The sequence below is a fragment of the Macaca nemestrina genome, chromosome 3 (assembly GCF_043159975.1).
Source record: "Macaca nemestrina isolate mMacNem1 chromosome 3, mMacNem.hap1, whole genome shotgun sequence".
Lineage (NCBI taxonomy): Eukaryota > Metazoa > Chordata > Mammalia > Primates > Cercopithecidae > Macaca > Macaca nemestrina.
In genome coordinates this window covers 80,740,008-80,753,948 of record NC_092127.1, presented here as the reverse complement: position 1 = coordinate 80,753,948, position 13,941 = coordinate 80,740,008, and the positions used below count along the sequence as shown (strand labels likewise).

General features: G+C 41.3%; 1 long non-coding RNA gene across 1 annotated transcript; it reads right to left on the bottom strand.

The window, feature by feature from the left end:
- Positions 1 to 1,591: 1,591 nt before the first annotated feature.
- LOC139362183 (uncharacterized) lies at positions 1,592 to 13,923 on the bottom strand. Its single transcript, XR_011620553.1, has 3 exons — positions 12,416 to 13,923; positions 11,656 to 11,688; positions 1,592 to 1,835 (listed from the first exon to the last, which is right to left on the bottom strand). It is a non-coding gene; the product is annotated as an uncharacterized lncRNA (long non-coding RNA).
- Positions 13,924 to 13,941: the final 18 nt, after the last annotated feature.

The window sequence follows — 13,941 nt, the reverse complement described above, 5'->3', positions numbered from 1 at the left end:
TACTTCTGTTTCTGCTGGGGCAGGAATACCATTAACCCCAAGGGTAGAGCAGCATTCTGCCAGAAAATTCTAGCTGCCATCCCTAAAGTCAATTAAAACCTATATGTAGTAAATTTCCAGACCCTTCATATGTTCTTCCCATTATTCCTGGCAGTAGACACATATTGCCCTCCAAGAGCTAGCTGCGTATCCAGTACACCCATGTGAGTGGGGATTGCTGACTTAAGCAGGGATGGAGTGCTGATAGCCTTCTTTGAAAGACATTAACCTCAGTAATTGAGATAAATATTTTTCCTAATAAGAGCCCAGAGGGAATATGTCATATACTTTACTGTTTTCAGGGTTTAAACTCAGTTGCAGGCAGAACTTTTTCTAAAGGTTTCAAAAGAAAGGCAAGCCAACAGGTGCAGTCATATCGCCAAGCTTCTATAACTTCTTCAGATTGTGGACATTGAGACGGAGAAAAGAAAGCTCGGAAAAGGAGGGATGGAGAGCTGAGTAGATTTTTCTTCCATGTCTGCATGGTCTGGTTTACCTTGTCACTCTATACTTAAGTAAGTTAAAAGTTTAATACACAAAAGGAAAGAAGTTGATGATGTTCTAATTTCATTCAGTTACCATAGGTGAGGATATTCTCTATGCAAAATTGTAGCTCACATTAGGTTTATAAGATAGTGCACCATATACAATTCATATCTTATTTAAATATCTTAGTTTATAGTCACTAGAATCTTTATTTTTATTTTATTTTAGTTTTACTTTTTCCAACTTTTATTTTAAGTTCAAGGGGTACATGCACAGGTTTGTTACATGGGTAAATTTTGTGTTGTGGGGGTTTAATGTACAGATAATTTTGTCACCTAGGTAACCAGCATAGTACCCCAATAGGTAGTTTTCAATCCTCACCTTCCTCCCAAACTCCACCCTCAAGCAGGCCCCAATGTCTATTACTCCCTTCTTTGTGTCCCTGTATACTCATTGTTTAGCTGTCACTTATAAGTGAGGACGTTTGGTTTTCTGTGATAGTTCATTTAGGATAATGGTCTCCATGTCCATCCATGTTGTTTCAAAGGATATAATTTTGTTATTTGTTATGGCAGCATAGTATTCCATGATGTATATGTACCACGTTTTCTTTATCCAACCCACCATTGATGGGCATGGGAGGTTTAACTGGGCATGGTTTCCTGCCTTCAAAATCTTACCTTGATTAAGTGTTCCACAAGAAAAATTGAGGAGTTCGGCAGAGGTAAGAAAGAAAAAAGGCACATCATATAAGAGAGAAGACCATAGCATGAGGCAACATGTATGTTTGTAACATCTCAAGAAACATGTGGAAAACAACTTCACATTGATCTGAAATCATGTGCCATGTGTCATAACCTCTCTTTGTTTCCATAAAATTGCATCATTAAGGAGTATATTTTGCTTGATTACTCTCTATCAAAGAATGTGGGTTCCATGAAAGGTTGGGTAGAAGAGTCTCTCTTACATTTCGTCCCATATTTTCCCCTCAAATGCTGGATGAAAGGGAGAGAAGAACTACAAGTCCCTGGTGGAGGCCTCAATTCTGGGAGTGTCCCAGCCCCAATCTCCTCCCTCTGCCTGCCCTCTGGGAGGCTAAGGTGAGGGAAGTGGGTGCACCCATCAGCAAAACTCGATCCCAGGCCTGGGGCTGTTCCTCTGCTTTGCCTTCGCTTAAAACCTGTGGGAGGGCTCCTTTGAAGGCCAGAGAAAGGCAAGTCCACCATCTGGGAGGAGGAGACACACACATAGGATGTCACCACACCGTATCCTTAGTCCCTCGTTGGACTGGGTCAGATTTGCAGGTAAGCCTGTGAAAATAACCAGCCACCCAGTCACTGCCCGGCTTCCGCCAATGTGTCCTGACTCCAACCCGGTCTTGTAAGCCCCTTTCAGACTCTCATTGCTCTGTCACTCCTGTGTTCACTTCCTATATTTTCACACAGATGTGGTTTAGTGTTTGCTTTCTAAGGCATATTTTGCATGGAAGAATGCTTCCAGTGAGCTGAGGCCCTAATTGCCAAATAATGGTTGCCAAAACATGTTATTTTGGCTTCAAGCTTGTACAGAGCTGAGGCATTTTCCCCTCTTAAAAAAAAAAAAAAAATTCCATCCTCAGCAGCCCAAGGGCCATTTGCAAACACACAGGACTGAGACCTCCATGGCTTTTCCTCCAGCTGGTGAGGGTGACTCCTTGTTACTTGAGGCAGCCTCAGTGGGCCTCGATCCTTACACGTGGGAAGCTTCATGGTGGGGCCGCCTCTGGGCTGTGGGCACCAGGCTAAACGAAGGTGCTGAGACTTGCCTCCCACCAAGCCCTGCCAAGGGCCGCCTGCTCCGCCACGAGGGGTGTTCCTGCCACCCCGCGCTGCAGTGGGAAGCATCTGCCAGCTAACTGCAAACACAAGCCGCCCAGCAAGCACGGGAATTCCAAATAGAGACAAATCTAGGGCCTCAGGGGAAGCTGGATGGAACTGATCAGTATGAGCGATATCACCGCTAATTAAGTCCTGATCCCCTGGCTCCACTTGAAACAAACCAAGGAGGGATCAAGTTTTGAGAGCAGGTGCTAACTGGTTGCAAAAGAGGAGTCCATCACTTCAGCAAAAGGTTTGCCTGTACCTTGGGGAGGACACAGCTTTTCTGAGGAAAGTCATTACTGGATAGAGCAATAGGCTCTTATTTTGTCCTAGGACACGGAGGAGCTTGTAAAAAACAAAAAACACAAAAAACAATCCTCTGCTGTGACAAAGAACTGTTGTCCTTCCCTATGTTTTCCCCCTGATGGCTGATTTACTTTCTCCTCAGATGGACAATGGAGTAATTTACAGGTCAGTAAACAGTCTCCTGGAGATGCCGGAGCAGTTTCATTTCAGTACAGACAATATGGGATTTGTCGTGACACAAATATCAGTCCAGAGCGGGACTGACACAGCCACCTACCCTGACTGTTTAGGAAAAGAATATTCTAAGTACAATGCATAAATAAACCTAATAAGCAAATATTTACCCGCAGAAAGAAAATCTGAGAGTTCCATGAGTGTTGTGTGTGTGTGTGAAGAGGGAATGCATTGTGTTAAGGATCTGGACAAACATCCTGTCAAACATCCATAATTTTTTTCCATTCTCGGAAATGTTGCCTTGATGTTAGAAATTATGACTTTGAATACCTACTAACATGTACTGGGCACTTCTATGTGCCCGGAGCTCTGCCAAGTGTTTTACATTCATTATCTCATTTGATCTTTATGAGGGCCATAGGAAGTAGATGTGACTTAGAGATGTTAAATAACACCTCTAGTAAGTGACCCGCTAAAGTTTGGAATGCCACCAGAGTGTGTATTTCTAAACGTGAGGCTATCCTGCCTCCCAACTTTGGATTCGGCACAGAAATAGCAAAATACTTTGCACACTAAGTGCCCAACAAATGCATTAAGTGAATGACTGAACAATGACTGAATGGTGATATTAAGGACTCACTGCAGGTTCATACTAAAACAGTAACTTGGGAAATTGTTCTACCATATGTTAAGTCTAACAGTCTAGAGATCTTTGATTTTGGGGACAATATTTGTATTGAATAAAAAAATTATTCAGAGGGTCTTCCTTTGATCTGAGTGAAGAATGTTTTGAATCTTGACAGGGCTGGGCCTACATTTGGCACATTTTGATAACCTGCAGGCAAGTTGGCTGAAGTTGCTGGCAATGACTCCAGAAATCATTATCAACATAATTTCCTTTTTCTTATGACATGTAATCCTTTCCCTATCCTCACACCCCAATCTTCCGACCACTCTTGATAGTGGGAGGCTGCTGCTTTGAGTCGTGTACCCAGCCACTGAGCACAGGCTTTCTCTGGAATGTGTCCTGTGTTGATTGCACTATTTATTAGTTTTATAGCAACAGAGCTGAGTGCTTCTTTGGTGTCTTTGTTGGGATTGTGTACATTATTCAGCCAGAAACAGAGTAGTTTGGATTCTTGCTGGCACCTGAACTGGCTTGAAAGGGAATTTAGATCTCAATGCTTATAACACATAGATGTTTATAAGAAACATTGTTTTATACATGTTTATGAAAATAAAATTATTTCAAGTGATGGTGCTTGAGGGTACTATGAGATGAGACAGGGCTGAGCTCAATAGTGAAGGCACAGAAATGGAAATGCTAAGGGGAGTTTTAATGGTTGGATTTAGCTCTGATGGGGCAACCAGGCCTTAACCTTGTTTTCTTTACCAGCTCTTCCACTGTCCTTTTGGCTCCCCTGAGAATCTAACAGTATCTCACTCCATTTCACTATTGCTGTAATGAAGAAGCAGTACCGTTGGTCAGTGAATTTTTCCAGAAGGTGTAGTTAAAGGGTAAAATAAGCAGAGGGTGATAGTCTGAGCAAACTCCAGATATGCACACTCCTCCACTCCCCTCTACCCATCATTTTCTGGAGTGCGATTTTGCCCCTGCAGCTTGCTTTACCGTCCACTAAGCCACTTTCTTGTTTTTAGCCATGTAGATTCTTGTCCTTGCAAATAGATTTCCCCAACTCTTTAGAACTTTGACCTTTAAAGTCTGCCCAAGGAATGTAAGAGAACTGCACATTTTACACAACTGATGTAAGATTTGTTTAGAACTTCAGAAAAAACGGGGTGGGGGGCAGTGTGCACAATGCATTTTTACAAGAGGCCCATTCAACAACACAGGATATGGCGAAAATAAAACAGGATTGGGTGGGATGCATGTTTGGGTTCTCAGGGGGCTGAAATCAAAGAGGTGTGCGAACTATTCTGCATAAATCCTTGCCATCCGCTTTGATAAATGAGATTACAGACTTGAAAGGTCAATTATATATTCGTAAGGACAAATGCCAGGTTTGTGTTAATGTTTGTGCCTGACAGGATCTTAAAATAGACTTGAGTGAACTAATCACATTGATGACCATGTACAGTAGTGGAGTAAGAGCTTAATACAATTTTATTACCTCCTATGGGCAAATATTTGCCTCATGAGACACACCCAATCCCTCCAGAATAGACTATTGTAAACAACTGGCTCCCCTTTTACAAGAGCTGAAATCTTTATGATGTTTGGGAATGCTGAAACCAAGGGTTAAAGAGCTTATTTGAATCTTGTCTTTCAGCCAGGAAAACTCACCAATTGATTTTTTTCTCCCTCTCTCTTTCTTACTAACTATGCCCAAGGCAATGTTCTAGAAAACTAACATTGGCTAGAGTTCTGTTCATCCTTCCCAGGTTTTATTCCTGGGAATGACAAATGGTGGGTGTTTTCGAATTTCCCATGTAGTTCCAGCAGACAAATATGTTTCCTTCATGTTTCTTTGCCTGCATGCAGCAAGGAGCAGGACTTCAAAGTCTCAGAATCTCTGGTAGAAAAAGGTGAGAGTTGCTTCTAATATTTTTGCTGGCAGGATTTAAGCCTACAAGATTTAAACCTGACTGCTTGCACAACTCATGGAAATGTAATGAGTCTTTACCCTAAGTGCCTTACCTATAATCAAGTATACACAGGGTTAATATCATTGCTCCTAACCTGTGCGGTTAGGCCATGTGACATACTCAATTTCAGTTACCTTCACTTGGTTTATTTAACAGAGATAAATGTATTACAGTGTGAAATGAAAAAAAAAATGAAGAGAAGAGAGATAGTATCCTTTCTCCTCATTAATATGTGGATATATGTGTTTATGAATGTATTGGTATTAATGCTGGCTTATAGAGTTACATTTTGGAATTATTTAGGACTATGTAACACCATTCACGTTATCAAAACTGATTTAGTCTAGCCAGATTAAAACAATTCTGGCCTAAACAGGAATAATCTGTATTTCAGGTAGCTGTTAATATTAAGAAGGCCTAGTGATTCATACGTAACTTCTAAAAAATTCTTTGGATTGTTAACTACGCTCAAATTCTATCAAAGGAAACACTGCTTTTGCAATATTGTAAGCATCCGTTCAAGTTATGCCCATACGTTTGGAGCCATGTAAATTACCATTGCAGCATGTTGACTATGGATTTGAAATTATGCAGGTTTAAGAAGCAAGAAGGTCTTCTTCCTCATTCAGTACCCTTAGAGCCCATGTAAATAAATAAGTATAATAACATGTGGTGAGTATCTTACTGGATGTACGTACAAGGTTAAGTGGGTCACAAATGAACAGATGGTCAGCTCTAACTGGGGTGGAGGTGGCCAGGAAAGTCTGCAGCAGTTGAAGCTTGCACTGAGCTTTAATAAGCTGTGTCAATGTTCATCAGTGCACAGGAGGAAAGAGCTTCCCAGAGAAATGGAACTGGGTCTAGGCCCTCCTTAAAACTCTTCCATTTGCTGGCTGTGTGACTTTGGGAGAGCCACTTTCCTATTTGAGCTGAATTGTTTCACCTGTAAACTGAAACATCTGTCTTACAGAATTGTTAGATTATATGAGAGAATACGCATGAAAATGCTTTGACAATTGGAAAATACTGTTCATATGTAATATTTTCTTAGAGCACTAAAGGTTTTTCCAGCTTTCAAAAGAACTTACTTGACCTTTGAAAATAACTATGCTTGTATGATATGTGTGTGTGTGTGTGTGTGTGTGTGTGTGTGTTCATGTCAAATGTGACTGTGGGGGTATTTGTTAAGTTAGGCTAAACTGCTGTCACAAATAGAACCACAAATGTATTATGATTTAAACATAGCAGGAGCTAATTGTTTACGGTGAGTGTTCCTGGTCAGCAAGTAGTTTTTTTCCACAGTGTTCCTAGCTGGGTGTGCAGAAAGAAAGAGACTTGGGGGCTAAATGTATAGCAGTCTTTACCACCATGGTAGTAGTTTGTGTCTAATATATGTGCACACGCCTTTCTACTTCAGGCAGCATGTGGACATCCACCCAGAGCAGAAATCAGTATAAACAAATCATACACACGAAGATGGAAACTCACGAATAATACTAGCTTCTCTTTTGAAAAAGCAGTAATGTGTGTTTGGTTTTGAGAAGATTGAAAAAAAAAAAAAAGAAATGAAAATGGGCCCAGCAGAGAATGCCCTTTTCTAACTCTGTCTGTGATGGGGCTAACTGAGCCTGGAATAGAAACGGATGCCGTGAGGGAGAAATTGGTAGGCGGGAGAACTGGAGGGAGAGGCTTCCCGCAACCTTGTCTTCCAGAGCTTTATAACCATTCTCCCTACTCTGTCATGTTTCCTCCTGATATCTATTTCTCTTTGTTCATTGCTACTTGAGTAAGTCTCTACTGCCTCCCTCTCCAAGCAGCCCTGGCCACCCAGGGCTTTAACGACAAGAAAAAATCATGTCTTTTCCTCCCTGCAAGATGAATATGCCAGAAGAGCATGATTCCCAGGAATATCAACTGTTTAAAAACATCACTAGATGATTAGATCTAAGGCAAAGAAAATGGTTAGAATTTTTGTATCTGCTCAAATAGTGGTCATTTGATAAACCTGCTCCTTTTAGAGTACAGATGTCTTTGAAAGAGACTCCAGCTTGTTATGTTGCTCAACACTTCACCCCATATTGAGAGCAGGGAAGAAGACAACATCTACAACACGTTGTAGAAGGAAGGGGAAAACCCACAAAGAAGCCAACCTGACTTTTATCAGTGTGAGCTCTTTGTTTTGGTGACATAACACACCATGTCAGTTCCTGGCATGCTTAGTTTCTGGCCTGCCTAAAGTAACAACAATGCCAGTTACTAGAAATACAGCTGCTATAAATGGTAACTGATAATATTATGCATATTTTTAATGACTTGAAAAAATGTTTTCAGAAAATTGCCTTGGAGGCTCTAGTTTCAGTTCTGTAAGTCAAAGGGTGATAAGATTAAGCCAGGTAAATCTATGTTTTCTTGGGCTGAGGCGCCTCCAGCATCTGCCGAAGCTTCTGGCTGAGTGCTAGGCAATTTCTAGCCTTGTCTTTGAAACAGAAGTCTGGAGAAGCCCCAGGGAGTGGGGGAGGGAAAGTGGGCTAGATTCCTCTTGAACTGCAGCCAAGATTCAGCTGCTCCTGGTCTTGGCCTCCTCTGACTGAATCTGTTTGGAGGCCCATCTGGCACTGTGGGCTGGGATGAATTCAGATCTGAAATGTAATTGTTGACCCCTGACTATATAGGAAGAAGAGAAGTAATCAGGACAGTACCTGTTTTCAAATATCACACCTAAGAGCCTGATTTTGAAAACTGTTGCTAGTAGTGGCATCAATAACTTCATTTAAGCATTGGGTTTTCTTCAGAATACAGAAATATGTGTTTCCTTAGTAAACTTTTTTTTTTTTTTTGAGACAGAGTCTTACTCTGTCACCCAGGCTGGAGTGCAGTGATGTGATCTTGGCTCACTGCAACTTCCATCTCCCGAGTTTAAGCGATTCTCGTGCCTCAGCTTCCCAAGTAGCTGGGGCTAAAAGGCGCGCACCACCATGCCCGGCTAATTTTTGTATTTTTAGTAGAGACGGAGTTTCACCATGATGGCCAGGATGGTCTCAAACTTCTGACCTCAAGTGACCCACCTGCCTTGGCCTCCCAAACTGCTGGGATTACGGGCATGAGCCACCGCACACGGCCCTCAGTAAACTTTTTGATGTGGAGGGCCTTCTACAAGTGTTTGAAAGCCTGAATCTCTGTTTGTAAGTTAGTGGGAAGTATCAAAATGTTCTGGCCTTGACTAAAGAAGCCTCTGATTTTCTTGGAAGTGAATTTCTAGCTGAAATGTCACCTTTGATTAAGGTGATATAGTAGGTTGGGTTAGGTAAGTCTTCTAAACAACCTGCATTTTTGTCTGCTTCTGTGTGACTACCTCAGACACCACTGATATCCACAATTTCTTCTTTTTAAAGGACGATTCGAATACCATTCCTCTTTCTTAGCACCCTTCCTTCATGTGTCACAAAGGAATAGCCAACTATTTGGATTTGCCATGGTTCGAGATTGTCAAATTTTCCATTAGCAAGTAAAGGGAAAATCTAGTAATTTTGAACCCAGATAAAATTTCCATCAAAGTAAAACTTTTGTGGTTTTTTAAAATATTTCTATATGATAAAATTTGGATATATTGACAATAAATTCCACTATGATTCTTTGCAAAAATTACTGACATTTTCAACTAGAACAAGGGGGAGGATTAAATTACTTATATTAGCTTTGAGAAAATCAGATAAATTTCCTATTCAGAAACAATCCAGGAAGAGCTTAATTTCCATAAAATTTACCCAGAATTGAGAATATTTTAGCATTAAAAAAATCAAATTTTACTATCATGCTGGTTTTTAAGTAAAATTAAAACATAATTTAAAAAGAAAAAATCAAATTTTATATCTCCAGTAGTCTCTGGGGGAAAGTCTGGTTGAGAATATTTTGGCCTGCTTCTCTTTTTCTTTCAGCTGTTTGCTTTTTTATCATTTCACTACAGGTCAACCGAAAGTTGATGGAATTTTCACTCAAACTATTTTGCTACTTACTAGCAAAATGGGGGAAAAAGCATGGAAATGATTTGACATCAGTGATTTAAAATGTTAGATGTGTGGATTTAATTTAATTGTTTCATTCCTGACTTCCTTGATTGTATAATAATTTAATTGCCACAGAGCCTGTTCTTCCATCAAAGAGTCCTTGAGATGGCCTCTTTGTGAAGCCCATTCCCCAGCATGGTGGACACAGCAGGAGGAGCACAGGCAGCCTTTGCTGTTGAGCTCGCTCATCTTTTCTCTTCCTCTACTGCTTTTTCTGAGTTATTACTCCCATCTCTCTGGCTCATCTCCTCAACTAAATATTAAGGTTTTTGAGGTCAGGATCTATCTTAAGTCTATTTTCTCTGATAGTATTTATCACATCCTCATTCTTATAGTAGTTGTTCTAAAAATGTTAGTTGGATGAACAGATAAAGTTGGAAAGTCATGAAATTCTCCCTAACACCTTGCTTTTATTTGTCCTCATTTTCATAACTAACAATTTGCTTTTTTTTTCTTTTTTTTTTTTTTTTTGAGACAGGGTCTCACTCTGTCACCCAGGCTGGAGTGCAGTGGTGTGATCATGGCTTACTGCAGCCTTGACCTCACAGGCTTAGGCAATCTTCCTGCCTCAGCCTCCTGAGTAACTGGGACAACAGGCACATGCCAACATACCTGGATGATTTTTAAATTATTTGTAGAGATGAGGTCTCATTATGTTGCCCAGACTGGTCTTGAACTCCTAAGATCAAGAAATCCTCCTGCCTCAAACTCCCAAAGTGCTGGGATTACAGGGATAAGCCATCACACCCAGACACAATTTGCCTTCTTAATAAGAGCATATTACTTTTAGTTTTCCTGATGAGTAGAAATAGGAAAATTCCAGAAAATATGAAGATAAGCAATGAAACATCAACTATAATCTTATGCCCAAATATTACTCACTATTATTATTGGGCATATTTTTCAGCAATGTTTTTTCTACACATGTTAATGTATATATGTGTGATTTTTTGGTTCTGTTTTATTGCTTGTGAATGTATTATATGAACAGTTTTCTATGCAACTTTTCTCACCAAAGTATAATTAACATTTTCCCCATGCCTTAAGACATTTTTGGTTATATTGCATTCCATCATATGAATACACCATAATTTATTAATTAGATAGGCTCCCTTTTAAGTTGCAGAGCCAACTCAACCTAACTGAAGCAGAACAAGAAGGACGGATATTTATTACAAGGTGAGAGAAACCATGACATAAATTAGTACGATCCCAAGTATACAGTGAGAAATGGCAAAGGCAGAGTGACTAGATAGAGCTGTAAGGAGAGATTAGCTCTGGCTGGGACATAGGGCTTCATAAGAGAGATGGTATTGATCTGGGCACAAAAGAGAGGTAACAGTGGTAATGACTTACATATTTTAAGTGCTGCCCATGTGATGCCCTATTCTCACCATGTTACATGGATTATTTCATTCAAAACTTTTGCTCTTTTTACTTAACAGTTACAATGTAATATTTCCCCCATGCTTATCAATTAAGACATTTTTGGTTATATTATATTCCACCATAAGAATACATCATAATTTATTTATTAATTAGGCTCCTTTTAAGTTGTGGAACCAACTCAACTACCTGAGGCAAAACAAGGTTTTTTAAAATCATCTTTATTATAAGATACTTTCATTACCATTTCACAGATGAGAAAACTGAGGAGAGTATATAAAGTTACCCATGTTCAATTAGGATTCTGACATCCTGACAGGAGAAATGGGGGCTGAGTTGGGTGCAAATTCACCAAAACCAATAGCCTCACCAAAAGCATCATGAACCACATACATCTACACAATGTCACAGTGAGTCTGCCCCTTGGGGTGCATTTCGTTAGGACCTGCCAGATGGAGAAGACAGGAAATAACTACCTTTCACAGTGGCTCTTTAATGTGGTTCCCCAAACAGCCACCTGCGCTACCCATTGCAAGGAACTGAGGATTTCAAGTCATCTCTTGAATCTTTTGTGTGACAGTTTCTCCCATAACGGCTCCTTAGTTGAAGATCAAAAGCCACCAGACATTATAACATAGAGCCAAATTTTAATAAATGATTTCTGCAAAGATGGGTAATTGAGGTAACACCAGAGAAATATACACACCTACAAAATAAAAGCTAAAAAGTCTTACCTCATTTCTGGGTCTTTAAATGTGATGTATAACCTGTTAGAAACATGAATATTGGTCAAACATGCTATGATGAGCTGGTTCTTATCACTATCTGCCTAAGACTAAAACATAACTCTGGGCTTTGTAGAAATCCCTAAATGCCTCTCCAGGCTCATTCTTGCCCCTTTGCATCATAACTCACAATGCATGTGGGAAAGCTCTAATTTCTTAGTTTCCCTTGGCTCACTTGTTGCATGGAGGGAGCCACCAACTGGAGGCAGCAGCCCCAGGCTGTTGGAATGGCTGCAGTGGGTCTGTCTTTGAAGTCTTACCCTACAGTTATCTCTCATTGCACCAGGCAGGCTATAAGCAAGCCCGTTGCATGCAGCTGTCACCATTTAAGCCAGCAGGCGTTTGAAGATGTGCCGCCCCTCACCCCTTGTGAGGGAAGCCAGAATAGAACAAAGTGTGGTGTTCCCATGAAATTGTCTGAGTGCTTGATAAGAGTGTGAGTCTGCACCTTTTCCCCTTGAAGAAGGAGGTTGGGAGTAGGGGTCAGGGAGGAGACTAAGCTTGTATTACCTCCCCTTTGCAAATGTCCTACACGGGTGTGGCTGTAACTGACACACTTTAAGGCAGTTCTTGATGGTTCTTGATGACAAAAGTATGCATATGGTAGAGATGGTGATGATGGCAGTGGGAGGGAGGCATGAGGGGAAGACAGGTCTTAGGATTTCTGGCGGACTTATCATGTGGGCCCTTACCAAGCAATTTTTCTCACCTCTTCCCTTCCGTGTTCAGAGTACAGTTGAGACCCCAAATCTTCACACTGCTGTCAAACATATGTTCTAAAGGAGTGGTGAGATAATGTCGCAGCCGCTGAGGCAGTGAGCATTGGCTGTGGTTTTTAATTTCCTCACCATGTCTTTATCACTTGATGAATGTATTAGTTTGTTTTACCCCTGGAGTGGAAGCTAGGACATTTTTGCCATCTCTTTTTCCCCACTCCCATACTTCATCTCTTAAAAGAAAGTGGCTGCTCTCAGAAGAGCACTGAATTTGCCCAGACCTCCCAAATATCCCGTCAAAAGCTTCTTCCTTCTGGGTTGATTTCTCTCTTGCAGCAAATACGATACCACACATGGAGAACTGGCGCTTGGCCTCTGAGAGCAGCTCCTTGTAACAAAACTACTTACAGGATCCAGGCAGGGGCGAGGGGCGGGCGATGCACTGGAGGGTCCGAGGTTTGCTTTCACTGACCAGCTGTCCTGCTTGGTGAGCTGCCCTTGCGGCTGACTTCACAGAGAAGCCAAGCAACCAAGAGCAAATTGCTCATTTTACAAACAAAAATGCAGACAGTAGGAGAGTCTGTATAAGCTGAGTTACAAATTGCTGTCAGGCCTGCGTGGGCAGTTGGCAGTCAAGAATGGAGCCTCAGGTTCTCTGCCTGAAGGCAAGGAAGGGAAGAGTCTTGTTATTCACACTGGAAGGACAGTGGAGGAATTCCTGGTATGAGAATTGTCCGCCTCTCTCTGCATCTGCAGACACCATGTGGCTGGCCTGTTGGTGGCCGGGGAGATTACATAAAGAGTTGGAAAGCTCACAGTCTTTGTGAAGGATAAACATCTTCCCTCTGCCACCAAAGCAGTAGCAATTGTGGTTCCAGGATGGGAGGTTTCAAAACAAAAATAGGCCAATGCTATTGGCATTGCATTGCCTTCAACAAGATATGATCAGCTCTCATCAGAAACCAGTTTACTAGTTTCCGGATAACCCAGGCCTTTATTCTTCCCTCCCTACTCGGGCAGAATCCTAGAAAGGAAGTGAAATTTGATCCGGACAATTTTTCTATTTGTAAGTACTTTATAGAAAAGGTTTGGTTACAGAAATGACTCAAGCTACTGACCAGAATTCGGTTTATACATGATGTGTGTCTCTAAGCGGCATCGTCCTCTTGGAGAGAATTCTGAGAGCCATCAAAAGGCTTGGCCAAGCAGGTCCTGGGTCTCTCCACTCCTTTCAGCTTGAGTCCAGTGAAACCTAGAACATGGTTGGCTCGTTCCTACTTTAGCATTTTTGGTTCTCAGAGGCATCCTGTGTTCCCTCTTAAATCTCCGGGCAGTATGAGGAACTGCTGGGACCCTCTTGCTACAAGGTGTGTCACAGTCGTGGTAAAAGTAGCCCTCAGAGTCCGGAAGTTCTCCAAGGATTAGGAACACCCAGGATGAATGGTTATCTGAACATGCTGATTCCAATCAGTATCTAAGAGGTTGGGTGGCTACAAGGCTGTTTCTGGGGAGAAATGAC